General features: G+C 34.6%; 1 long non-coding RNA gene across 1 annotated transcript; it reads right to left on the bottom strand.

Moving 5' to 3' along the window:
• Positions 1-5,980: 5,980 nt before the first annotated feature.
• LOC131034090 (uncharacterized) lies at positions 5,981-9,254 on the bottom strand. The gene is made up of 3 exons (XR_009103738.2): positions 9,102-9,254; positions 8,033-8,087; positions 5,981-7,911 (listed from the first exon to the last, which is right to left on the bottom strand). It is a non-coding gene; the product is annotated as an uncharacterized LOC131034090 (long non-coding RNA).
• Positions 9,255-14,107: the final 4,853 nt, after the last annotated feature.

The following is a 14,107-nucleotide window of genomic DNA, read 5'->3' as shown; positions in this document are numbered from 1 at the left end:
CTTGAATTAGCTTAGAAACCATAAAGATAATAAGTTAAAACATTCTAAATTTGGAAGAAAGATGAAGGGGTTGTGATGGATGTTCATTGCATGTCGAGGGATTTGGCTATGTTATAGAATGGCTCCAACATGGTTGCAAAAAAATATTCTATCCCAAATGTGTTTTTAATTAATCTACATCATTAGTCCTCTTTGATGGTGACTAATATGTATGAAGCTAATTTGGAGGCTAATAAAGCTCTTTTGTGGGGAGAGAATCAAGCATATGAGATTGTTTCTCAAATAAGGTATTTGGATTATTAGAGGTAATTTCATTATTTTCTTGAGCCTAGAGGAGAACATGTGGTGTACCGGAGCTTTTCCAATGGGTTCTCCTTCCTTCAGGGATGTGGAAATCTCTCATTGGTGTATTTTGTTACAAACTAGGATATTCACCCACAATTATAGTAATTTAGAGGAGAAGGGCATAATTTTTAGGTTAAAAAGATTTCTATTGAATGTGTAGTCAATGTTGAATCTTGTCATAATTTTGTCTTGAGTCATCCAATTTAATGGCTCAAATCATTCATCTACAAATGTAGTTAATCTTGACCATAAGAAACCTAAGGGATGCCCCTTTAAGATGAAATCATTTTGGTATAATAACTCGACTTCATGAAGTCTCTCAAGAGGTAGTGGGACAAAGATATTACTAGGTACCATGGATTAAAGTTACATAAAATGATAGAAGTTAAGAAGGAAGATAGATCTAGTAGAACAAGGAGTAGGTAGGATTTTTTTGGAAAAAATATCTAGATTGTGAAATAAATGCATAATATTGAGGCCTCTATTTATCTTGTGGATCTCAAAATTGATCTTAGATTTGAGAGAAAGTAATTTAGTAGAGGAATTGAATCTAATTTTAAGGATGGAAGAGATATTTTGGTAACAAAAATATAGAGTGAAATTATTGCAAGAAGGTGCTTAGAGCACAAATTTTTTTTTTTTTTGAACCAATAAAATAGCTTATTTTAATCAAATTGTGAGTATCCAACTCCCTTTTAACTTTGTTGTGAGTAATTTTGATGCCATTAGAAGTGGAGATCTTGACTTCTTCATAGAGATTTTAGCTATGACTCCTCTAGAGGATTTGAATTCCCAAGAAGTGCTACTTTGTAACATCCCATACACTTTTTATGATTCTTAGAATGAGTATTTGATGAATCATTTCTCATTGGAGGAGATTTAGTGGGATACATTTTTTCTTGGTTCTAGGAAACCTTCTAAGATAAATGAGTTTCAAGCTAGTTTTGAAAGACTTTGGGATGTGGATAGTGATGAAATTATTTTCATGAATAAGTAATGTGAGTCAAGGAGGGCCATGATAAAGGTAGAGAGTTACACTTTCTTAGATCTCATCCACTAAAATAAGATTCCAAAGTACTTTTATGAATTTATATTAATTGCATATGTTTACAGCCTTGTGTATAAGATTGTGACCAAGCCAATGATAATTAAACTAAAGAATTGACTGGATAGGATCATACCAAAGGAGTGGAGTGGCTTTTGCAAGGCTAGTATTTAATCTTAGATGGTATTGTTATAGCCCATGAAACTATCAATTTAATGAAGCATAAGAAGAAAGAAGGTGGGATATGGAAGACACATATAAATAACTCTTACGAGAAGATTTCTTTGGATTTTATTATTAAGGTAATGAGGATATATGAATTTAAAAGTGATAATTTGTAAGTGGTTGTACAATTATATTTCTTTAGTCTCCTTACTAACTTTAATCAATGGTTCATATTTGGAGTTCTTTTAGGCCAAATGTGATATATGATAGTGATATTGTCTTTCTCTTATTTTTTCTCATTGTCATGGAAGCTTTAGGAAAGGCACAAAAGATTGTGATTGACATGGGCAATATAAAAAAATTTAAACTTTTCTTGGGGGTCAATAATGATATAATGTCGATATTTTTTGGATATTTAGGAATGCTTTTTATTACATGAAAAACATGCTTTGAAGGGACCCAAAACCCTTTACAAATCAAACAAGGGATAGAACTTGACTGCTCAACAAAGAGGAGAGAGCCATAACCAAAAAATAGAGTCTGCCCCAAAAGACAATAGGCAACCCAACCAAAGACAAGGCCAGAAAAGCTAGCCCAAACAACCAACTACAAGGGCCCTCAAGATTTACAACTGGCCTTGTGGGAACAAAGAGTCATATCAAAAGAAGGCTTGGATGTCTTTGAATGCTTCCCCTTTACAATAATCCATCCTTTTTGAAGCAGTCACTAGTGAGGAGGGACCTCAAAGAGATCAATGTGGACAGGTCAGCAATAGTAAACACAATGGAAACACACGGATATGATAGAGACAATGCAGAACAAATAGTATTTTTGCATGAAATTTGATTACATCCAACCAGTAACAATCGGGTTACAACATACTAGCACACAGGCCTGGTAGAATAGGTCACAACCGGGACCTTGAATCGAAAGATCTATCTTCTACGCATAGCCTATCTATCTGATACTCTGATTTATCTAATTGATCACATTCTAAAGCATGATTATAAATATATATTGATTCAAAGGAACTAGTCGACCTAAAAGGGATCAAAACATGAAGAACAAGACCTAATGTGCAAAATGAACAAGGTCAGCCTCCGCCAAGAGATTCCTCCGAAAAATCCAAAGGATGAAACGTAGAAGGTCATCCATACGCCAAGAAACATCGAGATCAACGCCCAAGGCTCTGCAAGCTTCGGAATGGGTTCTGGTAGATCACCAAAATAGGTCTCAAGCAACCAATAACAAAGGAACAACTGGTAACAAGAAACTTTCATGAAAACCAGTAGTAATATCTTGTCGAAAAAGTGATCCAAATGAGATGCAGTCTGAAAGCAAGAAAGATGATCAAGTCTTCAAGTAGAATCCAACTCCATAGGATCCGGTGAGCCAAAACTGGGACACACAGAAAGGAAAACTGAAACTACAAACAAAACAAAAAGAAAAATGTTTTTGGTTGATGCAAGATTGTTGTGAATCAGGGATTCTCCTGCATCAGTTCTTCAACTTTAGCTTCCACAACAGACCAATCCGAAGAGCCCAACACCGATCTATTTGGATTGGAAGAAAGAGTATCAATATAGGGAGCAACAACCATCACAGACACATGACCACATCTAGCAAATGAGGCAAGAGTTGTGTCAACACACGGTGAAGCAATCGACGGGGTAAGAGACAACAAACCATTTTCAGCAGAAGAGATAACAACATCCTATATCACAACATCTTTAATCACAGAAACATCCTTTGTGGCATCCGAAGAATCTTTCTTCGCCATTAAAGAATCCGAACCAGCCATAGTAGAAACCCTAGCATCCAGTGACTCTTTAGAAGATTCCAAAGATTGTTTTACTTTGAAATGCTGGTATGAGGCCATGTGATTTTTCTTCTCAAGCCCTTCTTCTCAAGCCCACAATTCCCAGCTGCATGGCCGGTTTTAAAGCATCTACGACACCTTAAATGAATACCTTTGTAATCTAAAGTTTGGACCCAACTGTTGAAAGAGGAATTAATGGAAATCTCAACTGGTAGTCCCTTAGACACATCTAGCTCCACCACAATGCAAGAAAAAGTAGTATGATAAAGCCCAAAGGATTCATTATCCACCATAATGAAACTCCCAATAGCATCACCTATTTCCTCAAAGAGATAATCAACCCACAAATGGAGAGGAAGGTAAGGAAGCCAAACCCAAACCGGAATTTTCTTGAACTTCTTAGAAAGGGGGTTAAAATTAGAGTGCCAGGGTTTGGCCAAAAGCAACATATTACCTTTCTCATAGAAAAAGATTTCACACAGAATTTTTCTTCTATCCTTAGCATTCTCAAATTTAGCAACAAAGAAACCTTTAGCCATAGGGTATATGTGAAGTGTACCAAAAAAGAGAGGATCCCAGTGATGAGAGATCCATTTATGCAACTCCGGGAGGCCAGGTCCAAAAACCCTTTAATCTACAGATAGCACTATGATCCGTAAAAACCTTCACATTGTTCTCTATTTCTCGATCGGAATCCTTATTCACAATGAAAGAGGTGGCACAAGAGAGAAGGATAAACCCCCTTCCTTCCCCCCTGCGTAAATTTGTAGACGGAACCCGCGACACCCAAGCAGAGCTGGGGTGAGGGCCCTTAGTAGCCACCGACGCCTAGGAGGGACTTGCATGACTAGGAGCATCGACAACAACTAGATTTGAGTTGTTGTCGAGGAAAGCAGCTGCAGGGGAGCAGGCAGGAACTATAGAGGCTACAGTGCTTTACAATATTTTTAATTGATATGAATTGGTTGTTAGCCAAAGAGTTAGATTATTCTTTCTAAAAGATCATTGTATTGAAGATTTGTTCAGGTTCATGTTTTTTATGTGGATAAATTGCCAAAAGGGTATCTTGGGATGCAAGCAATATAAGAGAAACTATAGAGCGATTTTGCAATATGGAAAGGTAAATAATCTCTCCCTTGCTAGAAGAACCACTCTCATTAAGACCTTATTGCCTACTATCCTAGTTCATGTCATGTCTATCTTTCAATTTCCAAGTCTGGTGTGTAAGATGTTACAATCCATGTGAGGAACTTTCTTTGGTGTGGCAATGATTCCACACAACAAATTTTTTTATTAAGTAGGAAAGATGTTTGTATGCCAAAAGATAAGTGAATTGGGTTTAAGATAGTGGAAGTGGATGAACAAGGCTTTACATTATAATTTGTTAACCTATGAGGAATGAGATAGGTTGTCAAGTCATGTTATGTAGTCCAAATATTTGAAGAATGGGGCAGATAGCATGCTTAGAGGGGAGAGACCACTCCCTCTAGGATCAAGTATTTGAAAATGAAAATTTATTATATCTTGTCATCACTTCATTTGTCTTGATATTAGGTTGATATTTGAGAAAGGGGATTAAATTATATTCTGGCAAGATATATGGTTAGAGATAATAAATTTGGTTGATATTAAGATTTTGAAACCTTTGGCTTCTCATTTTCAAAGGTAGTATTGGTTTATTAGTTTATGATTATTGGTATTTGAATTCTAAAGGGAAGGTTTAAACTTAGATCCTTCTACTATGATTAGGGAGCTTAATACTATGTTCTCCTCTCTAAACACTTTCATTTCTAAGAGGTCAAGTTTTCTTCTTGAAAATGACTCTATGGTTTGGTATGGGAATGGAAGTGGCTGCATCTCTTTGAGACCATTTTACATGTTTACAAAAGGAATAAGAACATTTTTCAAGGGATAAGATATAGCTTTTCTTGGATTTTCTTAAACTATGTGTTCCTTTGTATGGATTGTTAGGGCCCTCATTTGGGCTAGGTTGCAGAGGATGGGTAAATTGTCCCCCTCATAGTATATTCTAAATAAAATGGTGGAACAAGATAATAATCACTTCTTTATTCATTGTGATTATTTATTGACTTATGAAATTATTTTTTGGAAAATGGCAAGGTCCAACTAATATTTCTTTTCACTTATCTAGGTAAAATTTGAAGATCAAAAGTAGTAGGTTGACTATCATTTGGGACTAATTTCTCCTACTTGTCAGTTGGAATATTTGGATAGAAAGGAATATAAGAATATTTTGAGATAGAGAATTATTGGTGAAAAGGATTTTGGATGATATGGAATCTAATATTAAGGAGTTAGCTATGTTAAGGGAGAGGATTTGAGTATTGAGACCTCGAGGAGAAAGGTTGGGTTGACACTAGGCCACAACTTATTTGGCTTGACAACTTCCCCTTAGGAAAACCTAAACAAGATAATATTAATAACTAGAGCTATCCTAGTTCTAGTTGGGAAAAATTAAACATTGAAAATGAAAGAAAAGGTAATATTAGTGAGGAAAGAAGAGGATGACAAGGTTAGTCCCTTGACATCTTAGCCTTTAATTTTGAAATGGACACCAAAAGCATGGTAGAAGATAGGGTCTTGTTATGTGGGTTGTCCTTGGTTAAAGAAAAATATTATAATATATTTTATGGGTAGAAGATAACTCTAATTTTGTCACTATCATAATGAATAGTGGAGGGAAATCATAATTGGTTGTTACAAACTATTTAATCAAATACTTAGTGACCTATTTTGATGAGGTTGCCTTTTATTAACTAGGTTGCCAATATGTGTATGGGATTAAGAAGGAAGGAAGGATAGTCCAATAATTATTGATGTAATGGGTATTCAATGGAGGCCTTGAGACTTATTCATGAGGATATAAATGTTTAATCACCCAATAATGGGTAGGATAGGTAGCATGTGATAGGTAAGGTAATGATATTATTTCTATAAAGGGACAATTTATGGGATGAGATGATGAACATTCTCATTCATTCAAGTAAAAGCAATGATGGATGTTATGTATTTTGGTTATAGGTAGGGTTGGTGGCATTATATGTTATTTATGGTTTGTGGTGCTATGGCATATGGCGTCCACAAAAGGCTTTAAATTTGGGGTTGGGAGAAAAGAGAGACGATTAATTTATGGTGTATGTATAGACGGAAATAAAAATCCAAAGCTTTGTCACTAGGTGTTAAGAATTTGGGATCTCACACAAGACATGGATGGGGATATTAGCATGGGGATTTTCCCATCTATAGAAAATCTTCTACTCGACCCTAGGCATACATGGAGAAGGAGAAATTATTTTGACGTGGATAAGAATTTTTTTTGTTCATTGATGTTGTCAAATATGACTAGATCTTTTCTGATTGATGATAATATTGAAGATGTGGTTCATCAATTTGATGTATATTATTCTTGATCACTACTTGCATAATGTTAATAACACTTATTGAAGGATATTGCAAGGGGTTTGAAGGTGGCTTTGCATATGGATGTGATCCTGGCTTTTTTTGGATATTGTAATAGTGATGACTTAGATAATTTGGTAATTGTGGGTCCACCTAGTAAAGTACTCTCTTGTGATAAATATAAAGGTTCGATGGGGATATTGCATAAATAAGAATGAAGTCCATTAATTTCTGTAGTCTTAATTGTATGTATTTATCAGGCTTTTCTATTCTTCCAGATTACTGCCATGATCTCTAGATGGGAATCGCTATCCATTTTTATTTATTTTTAGATGCATCAATGTATAAATTACTTTCATATGTATTTACACTGATGCATCCTAAGAACTGAATCGCCGTTTTCATCTCAACACTGCCTCTAATTCAGAATAGCTATTGGCTAAAGGTTGGTTGCAATCTCAAAACATATATAGAACTCTATATAAATTTCACCGTCAAATAAGTTCTGGCAACTCTCTTAGAAGGAATTTTTGGAGGGATTTGATTCTTCTACTGTTTTATAGTTACGATTAGAGAGCTGCAGAATGGGCCTCTCTCACTACACGTCTTATTCTGTAGCAAAGCATAGAACATTCTGTCTGAGGAAGATATGCCTGTGAAAATCCAAAAACCTTAAAACATTTCAAAGCATTGAGCCACTATTGCAAAATGCTCTTTATAAAGACTAAGAAAACATATGATGAGACTGAGAAATAACAACATGCAATTTGAAAGTCCAGACAACTTCGAAATAGGTATCCTCTGCAACTAATTACTGCAGAAAACAAATATAAAAGTAGAAAAACAATTACCAGCAACACATCACCTGGGAACCAGAAGATCATTACAAATTTGGCATGCTCCTCCTTTTATGCTACAACATTCATTAGCTAGACGAAAGCTTTGGTTGTTAACATTTATACACATACATATATACAGCACTATAGCTAAGCTAAACAAGAGCAACTAAGGACCATGTAATAGGAAGAAGATTTAGTACATACCATTATCTTCTTTTCCTGTTGTCCAGCTTATCAGTCGCTATTGTTACAGGGTGATGGTTTCTTATCAAGCCATCCTGTGTAAAGGTCGTTGAAAAACAAAGAAATCATATTAATTTTCAAGGATTATCCAAACTTTCAAAAATGAGAAAATTAAAGATCAAAACCAGAAATTTAGGGCACCAATATTACAATTACCAGAGAAGTCCACGAGGCTGCTTCATGTTTTTCTTTTAGGTAGTGCCATACACCCCTAACAGACATGAGCAACATTACCAAAATAGTCGGTTAATTCAGTGTACAACCTACATATCATCAATCCTTCACAACTATTTGCCATGCTGTCGATTCAAAGATATATTACTACATTTTTATTTACAGAAGTGCTCATCACAGAGGTAACGTCTATATAGCATGATAGATGTTGTTTCTACCAAAAATCAGACGTTGCCCTAATGAGATGCCTCTATCTATCCAGCAAACTGGATGTACTTTTTACTAAAATAACTAATAATTGGAAGTTAATAAGTGTAATAAATCAGGGTGGTTTATTTGGTAATTGTTCTATTTTGTATGAAATGGAAAATTTTTATAATTTATGATATCAGGAGAGCTGATTTTGAATTTACAGGTGGTAATACTTTCAGAATATAAGAGGCAATAAATAATACATATCCTACCCTCTAAGATTCAAACTTATAATCCCTCATTCAAAAACACAAGTTTTTTATCATATAAAAAAACATTAATCATTTTCCAAAATTTTCAACAAACGTACTACCTATAACTTACAGTATTAATCGAATTTTCCACCACCTAAGTTTACTTTTGAGATATGTTAAAATTTCTCTTAGTTTAAGAATTTTCCATGACCTACCCTGGTTTTTAGATCTACAGGAACTATAATCAGAAATTAAGACCTCTATCCTCTTAACTACAATAATGATATATCTAGTCCCCCTAAAACCCAAAGCTATCAAAACTGTATCATAGCCATTGAAACTAATAAAAATTATTGGGCATGTTTGTGCTTAGCAGTTGAGGAGCAATTCTCCTTTGGCAGAATCAGATTTAGACTAGATAACCGAGACCACATTATCAATCTCTTAATCCCCTGCAAAATCTGTATTCTTTTCAGCCAAAGAAGAGCTGCTCAGCAAATGCTGAGCACACAAACTAATAACAGTTATCCACACCATATCCAAAGCATAACAGAGAGATATAAATAGATAAAATAAAAGGATATCCTCAAAAAAGCAGCATATACCTCGTCCAGATAGATGAGAAAGCAGTACATTCTTCTGTATTTTGACGATCCGATTCTTTTTGTCTCGAGTGTTCATTGATAGTCAAGAGCTGGAATGGGTAATGGGCAATTAGTAATATGCTTCACAGCATGCAATAACAGCTTGCAGATTATATTCTGTGACTCAAATAGATTTGAGGCAAGAAATTCTCAGCCAAGCAAATATGATGCTCATCACACACATTTTTCCACCCAAGGGCATATCCAAGAGCATATTCCCTAAGAGGGCTTTTCGGAAAATGAGGTGACTGGCTAAAACTCTTTGTTAAACGGTTTCTCCATTAATTTGTAAATTATTTTAAAAATTGTGTAATTAAAAGTTCGAAGAGGTGGAGGTGGTGTATTTAGTTAAGGGTTTTGGGTTCATCTCATATAAGTCGTGAGATCAATTTTCTCCACTTCTGTTTACTTACTTATAGGTCTGCACAGGGCAGATCTACAACTAGAGGGGTTTATAAGGATGAGCTCGCCTTGTCTTGAGTTATGAGCTAGGTGTAAGAAGTCAAGCAAGCCCCAAGTCATTGAGCTGCCCCTACCGATTCCCCTAAATAAAAAGAAAAAAATAAGAAAATTGGATGGTTAAAACGATTAAATATTCAAGATTTTAAGTGTTCAAAATTTCAGTACAGGTTAATAATTAAGAAATTTTTTCGTGTGAAAACCAAAAGATAGATTTTCTAATGATTAAATGAGGCAAAACCTAGTTCTTAGACAAGTTTTAACAATGTACAATTTTTTTTTGGGAAGAGATGATATGATTGTATATAAATCAAAAACATAAAAATTAAAACATCCATTTCCAAGTTATCTAGTTAGTTTGAATTAAGTAATTATAGAGTTAGACTCGAGTATGCAAAATTGATTAAATAGATGGGTATTTAAGTATAATTTTTATATAAGTCTTTTGTTTAGATGTCAAAAAGTATTTTCTTATGGTTTTGAAATTTTGATCTCTATTGTTAACATATATGTTTACTATGCAATGTTTAGGTCACATCCAAGGTGCATGAAAGTTATACCCACAAGTGTAGAACTAGTCATAATGCATGGAAGTAATTTTGTAACTTGTTGCCTTGATTTTGCTAGTTATTACAACCTAAATCTATTCATCTTAATTTTAATGTCTAGAAGTGTAAGGTTAGGTACTCTTTACAAACATCTTTGAGAAATTATTAGATTGTGAGGGTCAAGTACTTCTAAATCAAACTCCTAGAAACCAATATTACAAATTTGAGTGAAAGGCATAGAGATAACAAAATTATGTCCAACAAACCTAGGATAATGTCACTATCAATGAAATCTTAGTGTGCTTCTTGATAACTCCAAGATGATAATCCTTGATTATTCTGCATTATTTGAGTACATTTGTACGGATTTCATAAATACAACCAAGCCCACAAATTACCAAAATGTAAGCTAGGTTATCTTACAATGGCTATGAAGTGATCAACAAGGCAACAATTCAAATTTTTCAATTTTAAAGTTTTTGTAGTTAGATTTGGAACTACAAAAGTGACCTAAATCAAGTCTCCACCATTATATCTAATCCATTTTGATGGACAATATATTTAGAAATTAGTATCAAATATCTAGGGATTGGTGGTAAATGGGAGTACGATGTGATGTCATGAGATGAGTTAACAAAAGTTATGTATATATCAGAGGCTTACACATTGTTAGGAGAAATAGAAGGGGTTATATATAGATATTTGTATTTCATTATTTATTGGAAATGGATAATGGGTAATTTTATGATTTGGAAATAGATAAATAGATATTAAAATTTATTTTTAATTATGTATTTTAAATGTGAATTTATGGAGATTTTATTTATTTTAGCATAATATGGGAAAATAAAAAGGGGAATTTAGAAAGGGACTAGGAAATGGGAGTGGGTTGTGACTAGGATGCAACATGGTGTTAAAAAGCTAGATGATGTTAGGAGATGGTCAAAAATATGTTTATACATTTTAGCCCTCTTTTACATGTTGTTGTGACATAATGACATTTTACTAAAAATATATATAGGCAACTAGTGACAAAAGAGGATCATGACCTAGGAATTGGTAAATTAATTTTAAGATTAATTGGATGATTTATTGATTTCCCATTGGGGAGGTACAAAAGATTAAAGAATACAAGTGTACTCTTAAAATAGATAGAAAAAATGCTAGATAGTTATGAATGAATGAGAAAGATAGAGTTGGAGAGGTTTGATAATAAATGATGGGAGAATTATGGAGAAGATGAATAATCATTAAGGTACATGATATGAATAATGATTTTGAGAAAATTTATGTTTTTTATAACATATGATACGATGCAACATGATATTGAACATCATGATGACATTTTTCCATGTGCTATAAGTATTAATCAAAGAAAAAGGAAGTCATGGGGAAGAATTTGATATATAAAATAGGTATATTTAAGACCATGATTTCATTTGTCATAAAGTAGGCTGATGACCAACATATAAAAGAGAAAGTTGGAGTTACTAATTGAACACCACAAGCCCAACAATCATCTGAAAGAAAAATACCTATCATAAATGGAGATTAAGAAAGCTATATTTTCTCAACAACCTAATAATTCTATTAATTCACATAAAATTTATTGATTACAATAAAAAAATGGATCCCTATAGGAAGGGTAAAGAAAACCTAGACCTAAACCCTAGAGAAAGATTAAATTAGAGCATGAAGAGTATCTTAATCATATGACTTGATACAACTTGGCCTATAGCTAGCTCAATCTAAATATAGAGATGTACTCAAACTAAGTTTAGCTTAAGTATAATAAAGAAATAAAAGACCTAATTAGATAAGATAAAACCTTAAAAGATGCCTAAGAAGATGTATGGGTGGGCTTAAATACAATGCCTAATAAGGTACCCATGACAAACCAAATAAATCTCTCATACTTGAAGAAAAGGAGAAAACCACATGGGAAAAAATCCACTCCAAAATAGAAAATATAATAAATGTACTAGTGAAAGAGGGATAGAAGGACTTAATGTGACCCCTAAGGATTGTTTTGTCACACAAGTACAATGAATGTTGCCCAGTGAAGAGAGAAAATAAAATAGGAATCCTCCCATGGAGAAGTGGGTCATGTGTCGATGATGAAATCTTGAAGAAAGATCAAGATCCACTACCTACAAACAATATTTCTTTCCTTAGGAAGAAATAAATCCGCTAGACATTAAAGAGGCCATTTCCATAAACTAGAAGAACTAGAAATCCAAATCCAAATGATGTGTGCATTGAGAAAGTGATCAGTTTTTTATTTTTTTAATGAAGGATGATGATGCCATAAACCAATTAGGTATATTCCTAATCAATGTAGAAGGTGATAATCTAGGACTATATTAAACTAATGAAGAAAAAGCTCCATGGGCAATGGAGATGAACTCACAATACTAATGAGGTTTTAAAAATAGAGGAGATAATTGCCCTCAAGATAATCTTCCAAATTTTTAATTTGAGACTCCACAAAAAAGGATGATATATTTACAAGGTATGAATCTAAAGTGGTTGTGTCTAGAAGAAGATGGATGTCTTGTTGCACTAAATCAATGGGGTCTCAATATGAGGAGTCGGAAATAGGAGACAGGCCTTTTAATTCATCAAAATATGCAAGACCTGTGATCAACTCAAGCATCTCAAAAGTACAAGAATCATAAGGTATACAATATACATGTAGAAGGGTCTTTACTTGATTAATTAAACATTTGTTTAATTATTTAAGTTCCCTTTATCTCTTTTACACTTAAGCTAACATTAGGTGCATAATAATTAATTCTTTTCTTAATTATTATGTGCAAGCCTAGGGTTTTCTCTTTTAGGGTTTCTTGACTTGTTAGAGGTTAAATTATTTTCTTTTGTATTATTCTATTATCACATTACACATTTTTGTGAATATTGAGCTCTCATCTTTTTGAGCATATTTTTTATGTATTTGTTTTTCCTTTGTAGCTTCCTTGCTTCTCCTTGTAACAGGAGTTTTATTCAGCTTCCAGATATCATTTGGGCTCCTATGGTGTTGTATTTCTCAACTCTCACATGGTATCAGAGCTTCAGATCTGTAGCTACCTATTCTTGTTTTGAGTATTTTGCATTGGAAGCAGATCTGGGATTTTTTTAGAAGTTTTTTTATGAACCTAGGGATAGGCCTTTTATTCTAATCACTTTGGGCCTAAACGGACCTCACCATCGTACTCAGAAGGCCCTAAAACCCCTATGGTCAATGGTCATATAAAACTTGACCAATTTCGTCACTTGAGCCTCTGGGGGTATATTTTTTCTCTTTACCAGGTCGTACGACCTTGGCACATAGTTTGAGAAAAATAAATTCTTTTTTTTTGCCTTTTTACGGTATGCAGGATGAACTTTGATTTTTTGGTCAAAAATAAAAAATAAAAAAAAATTCAAAAAATTGGCAAAAAGTTTTTTTAAAAAGTGGACGGATTTGTTTTAAAAGGGGGGGCATTTATTACAAGGTACCTGCGGTACCAGGCTTTGTAGGTCCCTTTGTCCCCTGGCTCGTAAACCTGCTACTAGAGTTGGCGTAAACCTGCTGCTAGAGTTGTCCACCGCCGGTCCCCGCTTCCCGGCCCCGCCGACCTCTGACTACCACTGCTCCACTTGCAGCCACCTCCATTCACTGCCTGCAGCCACCTCTCTCCACCCTGGCCACCTCCACTCCACCTGCGGCCTTCGCTCCGCCCACAGCCGCCTTTCTCGCCCATGGCCGCTAGATTCTACCACTCGTGGCCACTAGAAACCACCACCCGACCGCCTCTGCACCACCCAGCAGTTGCTCCACCACCAGAGCGCCACCCACAGGCTACCTCCACCTGGCCCTGCCACCAAACAGCCACCATTGCCCTTCTTTCTTGCCTTTGAAGGAGAGGGGTTGGTTTTTTTGTCATAACTTGGGGACACGGAGTCATTTTTTCGAAAATG

This window comes from Cryptomeria japonica, chromosome 5 (genome assembly GCF_030272615.1).
Source record: "Cryptomeria japonica chromosome 5, Sugi_1.0, whole genome shotgun sequence".
In the NCBI taxonomy this organism is placed as follows: domain Eukaryota; kingdom Viridiplantae; phylum Streptophyta; class Pinopsida; order Cupressales; family Cupressaceae; genus Cryptomeria; species Cryptomeria japonica.
The sequence above is the reverse complement of the archived record's forward strand: the minus strand, read 5'-3'. Positions and strand labels throughout refer to the sequence as shown.